The sequence below is a fragment of the Pinus tabuliformis genome, chromosome 1_2 (assembly GCF_031772625.1).
Source record: "Pinus tabuliformis cultivar Carrire ecotype Pingquan chromosome 1_2, CPIR1, whole genome shotgun sequence".
Lineage (NCBI taxonomy): Eukaryota > Viridiplantae > Streptophyta > Pinopsida > Pinales > Pinaceae > Pinus > Pinus tabuliformis.
The window spans coordinates 691,140,799-691,153,353 of NC_142298.1; positions in this window are offsets into that span (position 1 = coordinate 691,140,799).

Below are 12,555 nucleotides of genomic sequence, written 5' to 3' on the forward strand. Positions count from 1 at the left end.
ATCTGTTGTAGGTTGTATCTCTTCAGTTTGCTGGATAATATAAAAAGAAGGACTGGCTGTTTCTCCATAGACGTAGCCCAAACTAGGTGAACCACATATATCTGTGTCTCTCTTGTTTTATGTGTTTTCTGTGTTTATATTTCTACAATATTTTATGTGTTCCATTGCTCTGTAATATATAATATTCTAACAATACAACCAAATCCGCCCTACGTACTCAGCTACAGGGGTTCACACACACAGCTGCGGACTCTACCCGGCCTCTACAGTTCGTGGCATGTACTCAAACTCTGGAACCTCTCTATCAGCAACATCAAAAGTAGAATTAAGCCAGGCCTTAACATCAGCTATATGTGTAGCATCAAAACTGATTTTCCCTTCCCCTCCTAAGGGATCCATCCCTATAATAATGCCACCCATAAACTTCTTATTCCAAAATCCCCCCCTCAATGCCAAACTCTAAACCCGTTGTTGTTCACCCTTTCAAATATTCTGGGCCCAAAAACAAGCACTGACACCATCAAATCTCTGCTCCAAACAATCTTAAATGTTGCACTCTATAGCCTTTTTTTTCAGACTTCCATGGATTCTAGTCAATTTCTCTAATGCTATTCTTGCTTTGATCCAAAACCAAATCAATGCTACACTCTGCAACCCTTGATCTTAGCATTTGCAGCTTCCATGGAACCCAAAAAAATTAGCCAATTACTGTAAACCGATAGTAGTTTGTTCTGAAACCATTCCAATGCTAAACACCAAACCACATGTTCTAGAATTTTCAGCTATAGTGGACATCAAACAGGTCACCCAACTGCTTTAGCACCATTAAATATTTGTTCTACAACATTCTCAACACCACTTTAGGCCCCTTGTTCTCACCATTTTAGCAGTTCTAGGGTTAAAGAAAAAGTTCAATTACAAACCCACCTCAAAACTCCTTACTCTCTAGCCTTTGTCAGCAATAAAGATCCCAAACCAAATACCCAACTTCAATGCCAATCCAAACCCCTTATTTTTCAGTGCTTTCGATGATCATGAGCCTGAATTTAAGTACCCAACTCCTCTATTGCAAGAAAGTAGAAGTGTTGCTAAAATCCCAAATGGAAACTCTTGTTAGAAGCAAAATAATGTATTCTATCAAACAAAAACACCACAATATTTCTCTTGGTCGAATTCTAAATGGTATTTCAATTTATGTTATGCACATCAAAACATTAAAATACCACTGCAACCAACACAAAATTGTGAGCTAAATCTAACAATTTCTTAGACTCTTGGACACCAGATCTAAGAGAGTCGAAACTCCGTTGATGGGGCGAATGCTTGTTCTTTCTGTTCTTGTAGTGAGAGTGTAGTCAAAACTAACTGACATCGATTTATAGGTTATATTTTCTAAATGCGAAAGACAAATAAAAGACAATGTGCAGAAAGAACCCAGTCTTCAAAAGTAGCAAAACCCTTGCCCTCAAAAAAACCTTGTAAGTTACTGAAAATGTCGAAGCTATTTAGTCAATTCTCATCACTTCATCATATTTTCCTAATTTGAACTATCCAATGCACTATTCATCTAGAGGAGAGAGTGTTAAGGCTCCCTCTATTTGTTATCATCCTGGTTTGCCCGCCAATCCTCCATGGCCATACCCAAGAAAATGAAATTCCAAATGAGAATCCCCGAAACTTTTACCATAATGAAAAAAAATTATTATTTGAATATAATATATATATATATATTAAATTTATCATGTTTTTCGAAAAGAAAGGTAGTTGAGTTTGCAAGTTATTTTGTTTCCTCGATTTTTTTTTATTGTATATGACCAGTCTAGATCCATTTTAACTTTGGAGCTAGAGGGATCAAATATCTTTCACTCTAAAAGAGAGGTTTGCACCTTAAGAAATATTTTATTCCTCTGTCTCGATGCTTGGTAGATCCAGAGTTAAGAGGATCTAGATCGGTTTAATTATTATTATTATTATTATTATATTGGTAGATTCAAAATGTTAAAGAGGACATCACAACATCTCTACCATGGGAGAGGAATTCAATAATTATGGAGAAACCCTATAGGCCCATGGAAAAATTGTAGGCGAAGAAAGGGGTGTGGAGTTTCTGACTAAAGCGAGGCGTAGTTTTGACGAAGAGTGAATGGGCTATGGAAAATGTCAGGATCTGATATCCTTGTCAAAATGGAAAATAGGATTAAATGATAACCATGTGATTTTTATTCACATGATGTATATTCTATTAAGTATAGAGATCGTCGTCATGATAAACCCTTTGAAGACACACACCTACTCATCAAATATGCTTTTCAAATGAGATCTTGGTTTCCTACAATCAGACCCACATAAAGGAGGAGGAGTTTGTGGATTATGAATTGGAAGAGGGGTTTTTCAACAAATTTGGGCTAGTCGCAAGGATTTTATCCATTCACATTCAGAAGTTAGATCAAAAGGTCATGACCATGCCTTGGTTTTCGGGCCTACCAAGTCTTTAGAAAGGAAAATTAATAATTTGATAGGGAAGTCATCTAGCCATTTATAGGCCCTAACCCCTACTCCAATTGTGCAATGTTTGGGTCCTCTACTTTTGGCCAACCCAGGGCTCAAGGCCATTTCTGAGGGGCTGCAAAACTCTTCTTAGGGTTCTATAGTTCTGAGTTTTGTTTCCCTTTCATCCTAGAGATCGGAGAAAGGCATGTAATGCGTTATGACTTTCTTATGGTTTTCAGAAGTTACGACTTTCTCCAGTTTGTTTTTTGTTTATCCTTCATCTCAAGTGCCATTGGCCTTGCTCTCGTTGGATGAACTAGTGAAGAAGAGCCTTTCCGCAATGGAGAAAGGAGGTCAAACTGATGGTGAAAATATCTAAATCCATCTGCAATGTTAAAATTAATTTAGAGACAAAAGGGTATTCAGAATTTTAACATTGTAGATGGATTAAGAGACCCCTTTATCTCTAACTTTTAACACTACATATGGATTCAAAGACCCCTGTAGTGAAATGAAACACTTCAATATCAAAATTGCAATTTTCCATTTCCAGAGAGACATCTTTAAAAATTACTAACATAAATGACTAATTCATATACTTGTTGTACTTATTATTTGGTCATATTTTTATTCTTGGACTATATATTTTATTCCTAGACTAAATTAGTCATTTCAGTTAGTCTCTTTTATTTTGGTCACTTATTATCTAGTCGTATATTTGATCTCTAAACTAAATTAGTCATTTAAGTTAATCATTTTTAGTTTGAACGCTTAAAATTGCTCAGATTTAGTAGTAATTCACTTGAAATAATTGTGGTGACTAACTTTTTTAGTCACCTAGTCACTAATTTCATCATTTTCTAATAGCGAATAATCTACCAGCTTCCTTGGTTCTCTTCCTTAATTCTCTGGATGTCTCTGCTTGAGTGGTTGTCTCCACTATTTGTTCCTTTTCTTGTGGCTACTCCACAACTTCCTGGGGTTCTTCCTTTGGATCCAAAAGCTCTTTATCAGGCTACAAAGCACCCTCTCAAGATAACACCTCATTTCCTTCTCCTCATCAAAATTTACATCTCTTTTGACCACTGTCATCCTCAGAGATGGCAAGTACACATGATAGTTGTGAGGTGTTTCTATGTACCCCACAAATATTCCCAATTCAATTGTAGGCTCTAGATTTTTCCTTGAATCCTTGGAAACATGATAGTAAACTGATGATCCAAAGATCCTAAAGTGTGACACATCTGATTTCTTCCCTGAAAAGGCTTCCTCTGGTGTACTCATGCCAAGAATTATGTGAGAATTATTGTTATGCAAATAAACAATTGTGTTGTGTTCTTCCACCGACAAGTGAAGTGGTAGGATTTGGTCATCCAACATCTCCCATGTAGCTCCCACAATACTTCTATTATTCCTCTCAGCCACCCCATTCTATTGTGGGTTGAGGTATTTTCAACTCCCATTGAATGCCTTCTTTTGCACAGAAGTTCTTAAACTCATTCGACACATATTATTCACTGTTATCACTCTTGAGAGCCTTCACATTCCTGCCTGTCTCTTTCTCAACAAGTGCTTTAAATTCAACAAATTTGGAGAATGTCAGGTCTTTCTTTTGCATGAAGAAAATCCAGCACTTCCATGAGAAATCATCCACAAATGTCACATAATCCATGTGCTTGGTTGTGGAGGCTTTTCAACTCCAGAAAATTGTACACATGTTTGCACACTCTAGAAGATGATAAAAGACATCTAGCAGAATGCACAAGTGAATATTTCCCAGTTGAATACATCATGAATTTAAAAATAAAATGAAAAATCTCCTAAGGTCCAAAGTTTGTAAGGATACAAAAATTGAGGTCGTCGCGACTATTTCTTCGATAGCCACGCGCATATGGAATATCCTTCAAAAGTTGTGTGGTTGAAGAAATGGATGACTCAATGATGCAGGACCACTTCACACACTTGGAGTCGGTTCCCTTACAAGATATTAGTCTAGGACAACCTAATTCGAGTCACCCTGAATATATGCAGCCCTCAATGGAATCATCTTGTCCTACTCATGTGTCATTATCATGAATGAACCAAGAGAGGGAAGAAGGATTCAAAAAATTCTATATAAATAGGCCATGGGAGAACCAAAACATGAGACATTGTTATGCTCGCCAAATTGTTATAAGAGAAAACTACCATTCCATTTTTGAAGCCAAAGAAGGGAAGAGCACTAGCATGTTGGCCATATTGCTTCTAAGAAATCCATCATCTCGGTGAGAAAAGAGGAATACACCATTGGAGACTCTTCATGCTTCTTTGAGAGACAGGAGAAACTTGTAAAGATATTGAGGAAAAGAACCCCCTTGCTAAGGATTTTTGAGCACCATAGCTCAAACAATTCTCTTGAAGTGTCTAAGATTCATCTATTGTATTCAACCTCTACTACAAACATTCAATAAAGGGAGCTTTTTCCATTATTTTATTGACTTGTTTGCTCCATTGAGCATTGTTTGTGTAGTTACATCTTTGCTTTAGTTTATGTTTATGTATGCATTGGTTCCACTATTTAAAATGTTGTATTTATCTAATTCTATCCATTAACAACACCAATTCTGCCTGTGATCCTTTGTAGGGAACAATCAACTGTTAAGGAGGTGTCTTTTGGTACACCATTGCCGCAAAAACACTACCACACAAATGGCAACCATAATGTTGTCTTTTCATTAATCTAAAGATTGTTTTTGCATGATCGTATCTCTGCATAACCATTCTACAAGGCACTCAACACCTCTTTGGAATTTTTGCAAGACCTCGGGGACCTGTTCTAAGCCCACATAATTGAATTTTCACTTTCTATGCTCACACGCGCAGCTTTTTCTCTGACAGACACGTGCACATGTTTGTGTGTGGCTAAACCCACGTGGTCACCAGAAAGAAAAAAAGAGCATTGTATTTTCTCTTTTCTCGTGTGATTGGCAGCCTTTAGTGAATTGACTTCACCTCTACATTTTGTATTTGTTGTTTAGTATGCATGGTTGCTTTACTAACCTCAATTAGTGGAGAAATTAGAGTATTTTTTACTTGTATTTGTAATACACACATAGCTTAATTAGGGAAAGAAGTAAGTGGCCTAATTCCACATATGTTTTTCAAACTATTTTGCTAAATTATTTTGCAAAACACATAGCTTAACTAGTAAAGAAGTAAGTGGCCCATCATCCACAAATCTTACTACTAACCAAAGAAATCGTGTTTTTCATTTTATGGGACTAGGCGCAAGTGTTATTATAGAATGTAAGTAATCTATGCTTCCCTTGCATCTTTTAGATGAACCAAAGTTTTCACATGAACACTTTCTTAAAGCATTTGAATTTCCATCTCCCTTGTTGAAATTCACATAGTTTACTAGGAAAAAACTACGTGGCCCATGATCCACACAATATTTGTTTTTCAATGCAAGGAACAATCAACAGTTAGTGTAATTATAAGGATATTGTAAAGGATCATCGCATATTTGCATCTTACCATACTTTTTATGTTCACTTTCATCACACACTAAACTTCCATAAACTTTGTACTAGAAGGCATCGATTTTTTGGGGTTTTGTGTGCTTAGTTTATTTTTTCTTAAAGAATCACACCATAAGTGAATTAAGACTCCTTAAAAACAACCATAACTTGAACCAACTAAGTTTCCCCACAGGAGCCACCAAAAAATGTATAGTTTAGGTTAGGACCATTGGGGGTAGGCATCCCATAAGCCTCCATGGTCATGTTACACATTTGAAACATAGTTTTTGATTTTTTAGGGAGCTTAAAATCCTTTAATCATCCATGGAAAATAATACTTGAGAATGGAAGAAACTCGATTCAAGAGGGGGTTCATCTTAGGTCCAGTGTTTGCAGTACTCTTTGGGGCTACCTGACCCATCTAGTGCTTAGTACTGGTAACTAACTACCAAGAAGATAAAGACTCCAATGCTCACATGGGACGAAGGTACTTTAGTGGCCAAAATCTAGGGCATCATTTCCCTATAGGTGATGGTGTAGGCAACACTTGAGCATCATTTCCATTACCTTGGTTGATTCTTTAGCTCCTGGAAGGCGTCACCAGTTCTTTCAGGACGTTTCCCCAATACCCATCAGAATATATCTTCGCAAGTCCCAATTAATTTGAGATTCATAAGGATGATTAGGTCTGCATAGGATTTTTTATCATACGCACCAATCAAAAATTAATTTTTGTTATATTAATCACATAGCTTAATTGTAAAAGGAAAGTAATCATTTATATTTGCGCTTTGTTTTATGTTTTTGATGTTATTGAATTTATATTTATCTCCTTCCTGCACCATACATAAAGTAGCACACTCTAATCGACACAATAGGGGACCCCATGACTCCCCATCGATCTAGACGTTTTTTAAACCTCCCCCCATTATTGAGAGGTGTGCCAAGACTCCTGCCATTTAGGCATAAAGGGTGTTACACAACCAACATTATTGGATCTTCCTTTATTGGTGCATATTGGCTTGGGACCCATCCCCATCAAAATACACCCTTTACCCCCTTAAGGGTCCCCATGTGCTACTCCATTGGGGAGCCCACACACCACTCCTTCAGATAGTCTGCCAGACACCCATCAAGGTATTTCTCCTAAAACTTCCCTATATAGTACCCCTTTGCATACATCTATCCAAAATCATTTCACGATGGCAGATAACTCACAGATCTCATTCTTATCTTCTTTAAACCTACTAGATTTAAGCAAGCTAACCAATGACCCAATCGCCCCTGGCCAGAATTGGCTAGCTATTCCCACCAAGATCCCTTCGGACATTCCAAAGTTCGAAGGGAAATAGGGCGAAGACCCAGGAAACCATGTCATGAATTTTCACCTGTGGTGTTCATCTAATAGTATCACCGATGATACTATTAGATTATGACTATTTCAATGCACCCTTACTAGGCCTGCAGTGAAATGGTACATTGACTAGCCTTCTGCATCACATGGAAACTTTAGCTCACTAGCTACAACTTTCCTCACCTTCTTCTAGCTCTCATTTTGCCATGGTTCGGTCTTGGAACTCCTCACCCACTTCAAACAAACACTTGCTACCCACATATCAGATCATATACATGAATGGCAGAAATTTCGTAGCTTGTGTAAAGCTCAGATTGAAGATAAAGTCCTCTTGGACTTGTTTTTTAGATCCCTCATATCGTAAATCTCTAAAGGTGTGGCACATTCATCCCTGCATAATGAGGAAGAAGCCATTAGTAAATCTCAACAGTTGGATCTTATCTACACCCACTTTGGATACATTTATCATGGGTTTCGATATGCCCCGCACTTTCAAACTTATAAAGGGACACCATACGCATCCAATGTTGTTGATGGATTGATTTGGGTCCATAACCTAAAACCAACTCAATAATAACTACTAGTACCCTGGATACTTGCTCGATGGCCAAGAATTTAATGCTACATAAAATGCACCACCATTGGAACATGTAGGCTACTACCTCAGTCAACCCGCACTGATGAAAAATATGGTAAGTAGGGTTAACCAATATCATTCCCTTCAAGGAGGCTAATACCCTCCCCCACAGAGAAACAAGTACTCCTCCAGGAATACAGACGTAATGTTCTCTTCCCAAAATCCATATACCAATTAGGGACAAGGAAACCAATATTCTCCTTTTCTTGCACAAAAACAGAATAAGCCACCAACAAAAAAAAATGCAAGGGTTAATCTAGTGTAACCTTCCATCGCTTCACAATAATAATTGGAGGATCAGTTAAATCCAGCTAGCCTGCCTAATGTTGCGAAAGAAAAAAACTAAAATCAAACCAAGGGGAGAGCCCGAAAAAGAGCCCAACAACCACCAATGACCCCCACGGGAACTGGGAAGGGGTAATCAAAACCAAGGATATACAAAAAATAACCCACAAAGGCAAAGAAATAACACAAGTCTGCGGATTAATAATTCATGTGATATCTGTAGGGAATACAATCATTATACCCATAATTTTCCTCAACTCCCTGAGTTAAAAAGGATACAAGATAATAAAGGGCAAGGAATTCAACAAACTACAGTAATGCAAGACCCTTTCCCCCATCAAGGAGTGGTTAACACTTAGCAACAATCATCCCACTCTCATCCATCTAGAGGGAACCCCCATAACAATTCTAATCATGAAATTTTCATGACATGAGAAGATATCCTCCTAAAAACGTGAAACAAAAGTTATGAAGCTGCCCCAGAGCCCAATCTATCCACCTCAACCACAACAATATCTATAGGGTCATTTACCATTCCTCAACCTTCTATAGAACCTATGCCTAAAATGGTCAAAGGACCTTTACGATGCGTAGGACATAACTAACAGTTGCTCATAGCTACATTATAGTCAACGACTTAGTGCAATCTTCATCGACTATGTCAGCAGTATAGGTCCTGCAAACATGGCCAACTCAACAGAAAACCTTAATTTTGGCTTTAGGCATAATCGAACCAGCCAATTCTTGCTTAATGGTCTTCAACTTAGATAAAGCTACCGCATGGCTACCATCAACTGTTACTTTCCAAATTCCAGTCTCATTCCAAAACATTAACATTCGTTGTTGCATTATCGACGAAGGGGCCTCCACATGTATCATGTCCAAATTTGTTTGGCAGAAACCAGGATCTCTTGAGCTCAAGACTTCTAACATCACGCTTAGAGCATATGACAGACACCCTTCTACTCCTGTTGGCCTATACCCTAGTGTGCTAGTTAAGTTGGATAGTAAAATTGTGCTTATAAATATCGAAGTATTGGATGCCCAATTGGATTAATATATCTTGTTGGGACAAAGTTACATGTATGAGATGTTAGGAGTCTCCTCATCAGTGTTTAGGATAATGATGTCCCCCATGATATAAAAACCATTACAATCGACCAACCACATACTATGAGAAGACAACATCACCTGCACATAACGGTGTGTTACCCTTAGTCTCATCCTCTCATGAATTTCTCACTACTTGCACTAAGCTCAACCCTAGCCAGTTTAAGCCATCAACTCTCCTAGGGACCTTCCCAGGAGACCCTCTAGTTATAGAGGAAATATCCCCAACCACTAGAGCACCAGTATGCATGATGATTTCATCAAACACCCCCCAGCTCAGGAACCAATTTCAGACACTAACAACAATGTTGTTAACGATATGACTTTCTTACCAAATTCCATCACTCATACACCATTCTTATACCCCCCACCTCGTTTTTTCTTCCACCAAGTCATTGCAACACTCTCGTTACCCCATATGGATCTCGCGATACTGATATGGTATTTGGCCCCTTAGGCCATGTTAGCAAGTACAGGAATCACTTCAACGAGCGCCAGTCCTATTCCTCCTCAGGATAACACAACACCACAAATATAGCCTACTAAAGTAGTGCCTACACCACAAGTAGTGCCTATACTGACACCAACCGGTGCAAGGACAAGGAATAAGAAAAAAGGTAAAAAGGTGGTAGCTTCAAACACTCCCTCCTCTAGTTTCCCTCAACCTTGCGTCTTGTGTGAAATATTGGGGAATCCCACCAATAGGTGCCCCAAGTTAAAAGATCTCAAAGCTCTCTTGCATGCCCCAAAAATGTCAATGAATCCTCCTCTTGCCAGAGAAAATAACACACCCACGTGTCTTAAGGCCTTGCATACCAACCATGCATGCGCTATCTACGTAGAGTACAGGAATTACACTCATCATTGCCTCAAAATCCCTTGATATCGAGATGTGTTAGGTGCACTAACTCAATCTAATACCCCATTACTCTCAACAAAGGATGGATATGAAAACATTTTTTATATCATAAGGAAAGAATCTTCTTGCTCATATCCCTTGTTTGGTCCATCAACCTCCTGCCATGATCAGAGGCAACCTGAACCAACAACCACCCTACCATCGCCCACTTATGCTTTATGCGACGTACCAAATCATTTGATCAACCAATGCCTCAAATTAAGGGAATTTAACCGATTATATCTGGTTCCCCACGTCGCTCAAAGAACCAGACCCAGGAATAGATGTCACACTTGCTAGATTTGTGCATGAAATCATCATGTGCGACATTGTCCCCACCTTTCTCGATTTTGTTCTTTGTTAGGATTCATGCAGAAATTTATTGCTGAGAATTCTGATTTAGTCGGATCAGATATCAAACCATCAAATAATTCACCACCATCAAGGAATGAAGCATCTAGGTTTGTTCTATGTGTGTTTGAGGAGAAACAATAGCCAACAACAAAGCAAGGCCCCCATAATTCCATCTCTCCTCACTACCATCAATCTAGATCGGGAAAAAAACGATCTAAAGCCACCTGGCAAAGAAGATCACCCCTCACATGTGCCCTATGTGATAAACCCAACCATTTGGTGAATGAATTCCGCGAATTGAGTAAGTTTAATGACATATTCCACTTAGTGGTCCAAATTCCACACATCCATCTCTCCAATTAAGAGAAAATCACATGCTGTTACTATCGCATCTGCTCTCAATTCCACCATACAAGGAATTGTTAGTACCTTCCACATTTTCATGCAGCAAGAGCAACACTAAGGCCAATCCACACTAGGAAGTCACGTCATGCCAATGCTAAGGTCGAGGGATGGATACCACCTTAGTATATTCTATCTCACGACATCAACTAGCCGTCAACATCCAATACTATGAGTAGTACCACATCCCATACTATCTATTCGGTTAGTTCTAGTCTAGTGTGCGGTATTTGTACTAGTACCTCACATAGCACTGAGACATGTCCTATGTTACACACATTTCAAGAACTTAGGATTCAACGTCAAATTCCTAGTGAGGAAGCTACTTTTTCCCCTTGTACATCAACAATAATGCAAGAAATTCCTCCCACGCGGCATCAGCCCACCATAACCGAAATTCTATCACCACCCAATGTTGATGACACACAACATCATATAGGATTCATTTACTCATCTTTAGGAACTATGATTTGTGTTGTATGCTCATCATTTTTTGATGTCAAGACCGAAAAATCCACCTCAATAGTGGTAACATCCCCGGCGGTGCATAACCATCTCGTATGCAAATTTTCAACCTCGCTTGGTTCTACGACATCAACCAATGAATAATATTCTTGCTTGTTGACTAGCACAACAATGTCTAAATCCCAATTTCAAGACCTGGCGCAACCCAAGTCAACGCTAGATAATATTTTTCACTCAGATGAATATATTCTAGAAGCCATGATGAACCATAATATCCTTAGGATTCCATGCACCATCATTCATTTTTTCTACCCAAAAAAAATTTATTCCCATTACCACACAAAATCACGATATCTGCACCATTGAATCCAAATATTTCCTCCCACCAGTAAAGGTCGATTGGTTCAAAAATCCCATCCCAACACCAGATGCATTTGAGGAAGGGAACATGTCCAATATTTCACTTACCATCAAGGTGAATATATCAAGAAAACCTGGAAAAATCGAAGAGATCTCCCTAGGGGAAGCATGCTCTCCAGAAGAAATAAATGCATACACATCCTTGTTCCAAGAATACAGGGATATCTCACACGTGGGATTACTCTGAGATGTCAGGCATGAGTTCCACCATCATTGGACATCATATTGACACATGGCTTGACGCCCATCCCATTTGGCAGAAACAATGTTAGTTACATCCTTCTAAGGAAGAAGAAATCAAATAGGAAATTGATAAACTCCAAAAATATGGGTTCATCTATCCTATCGCTTACATGTCTTGGGTTTCTATCCTATACCCGTCATGAAAAAACAAGGCACCATTAGCATTTGTATTGAATTTAGGGATATGAACAAACTGTGTCCCAAATTCAATTACCCGAAGCCATTTATCGACCAAATCATTGATTCTTGAACCAATCATGAGGCCCTATCCTTCAAGGATGGGTTCTATGGGTACAAACAAATCCAAATTCTCCATAGGGATTAGTACAAAACCGCATTCACAACCCCTTGGGGTACATTTTCATACCAAGTTATGCCTTTTAGTCTTAAAAATGTT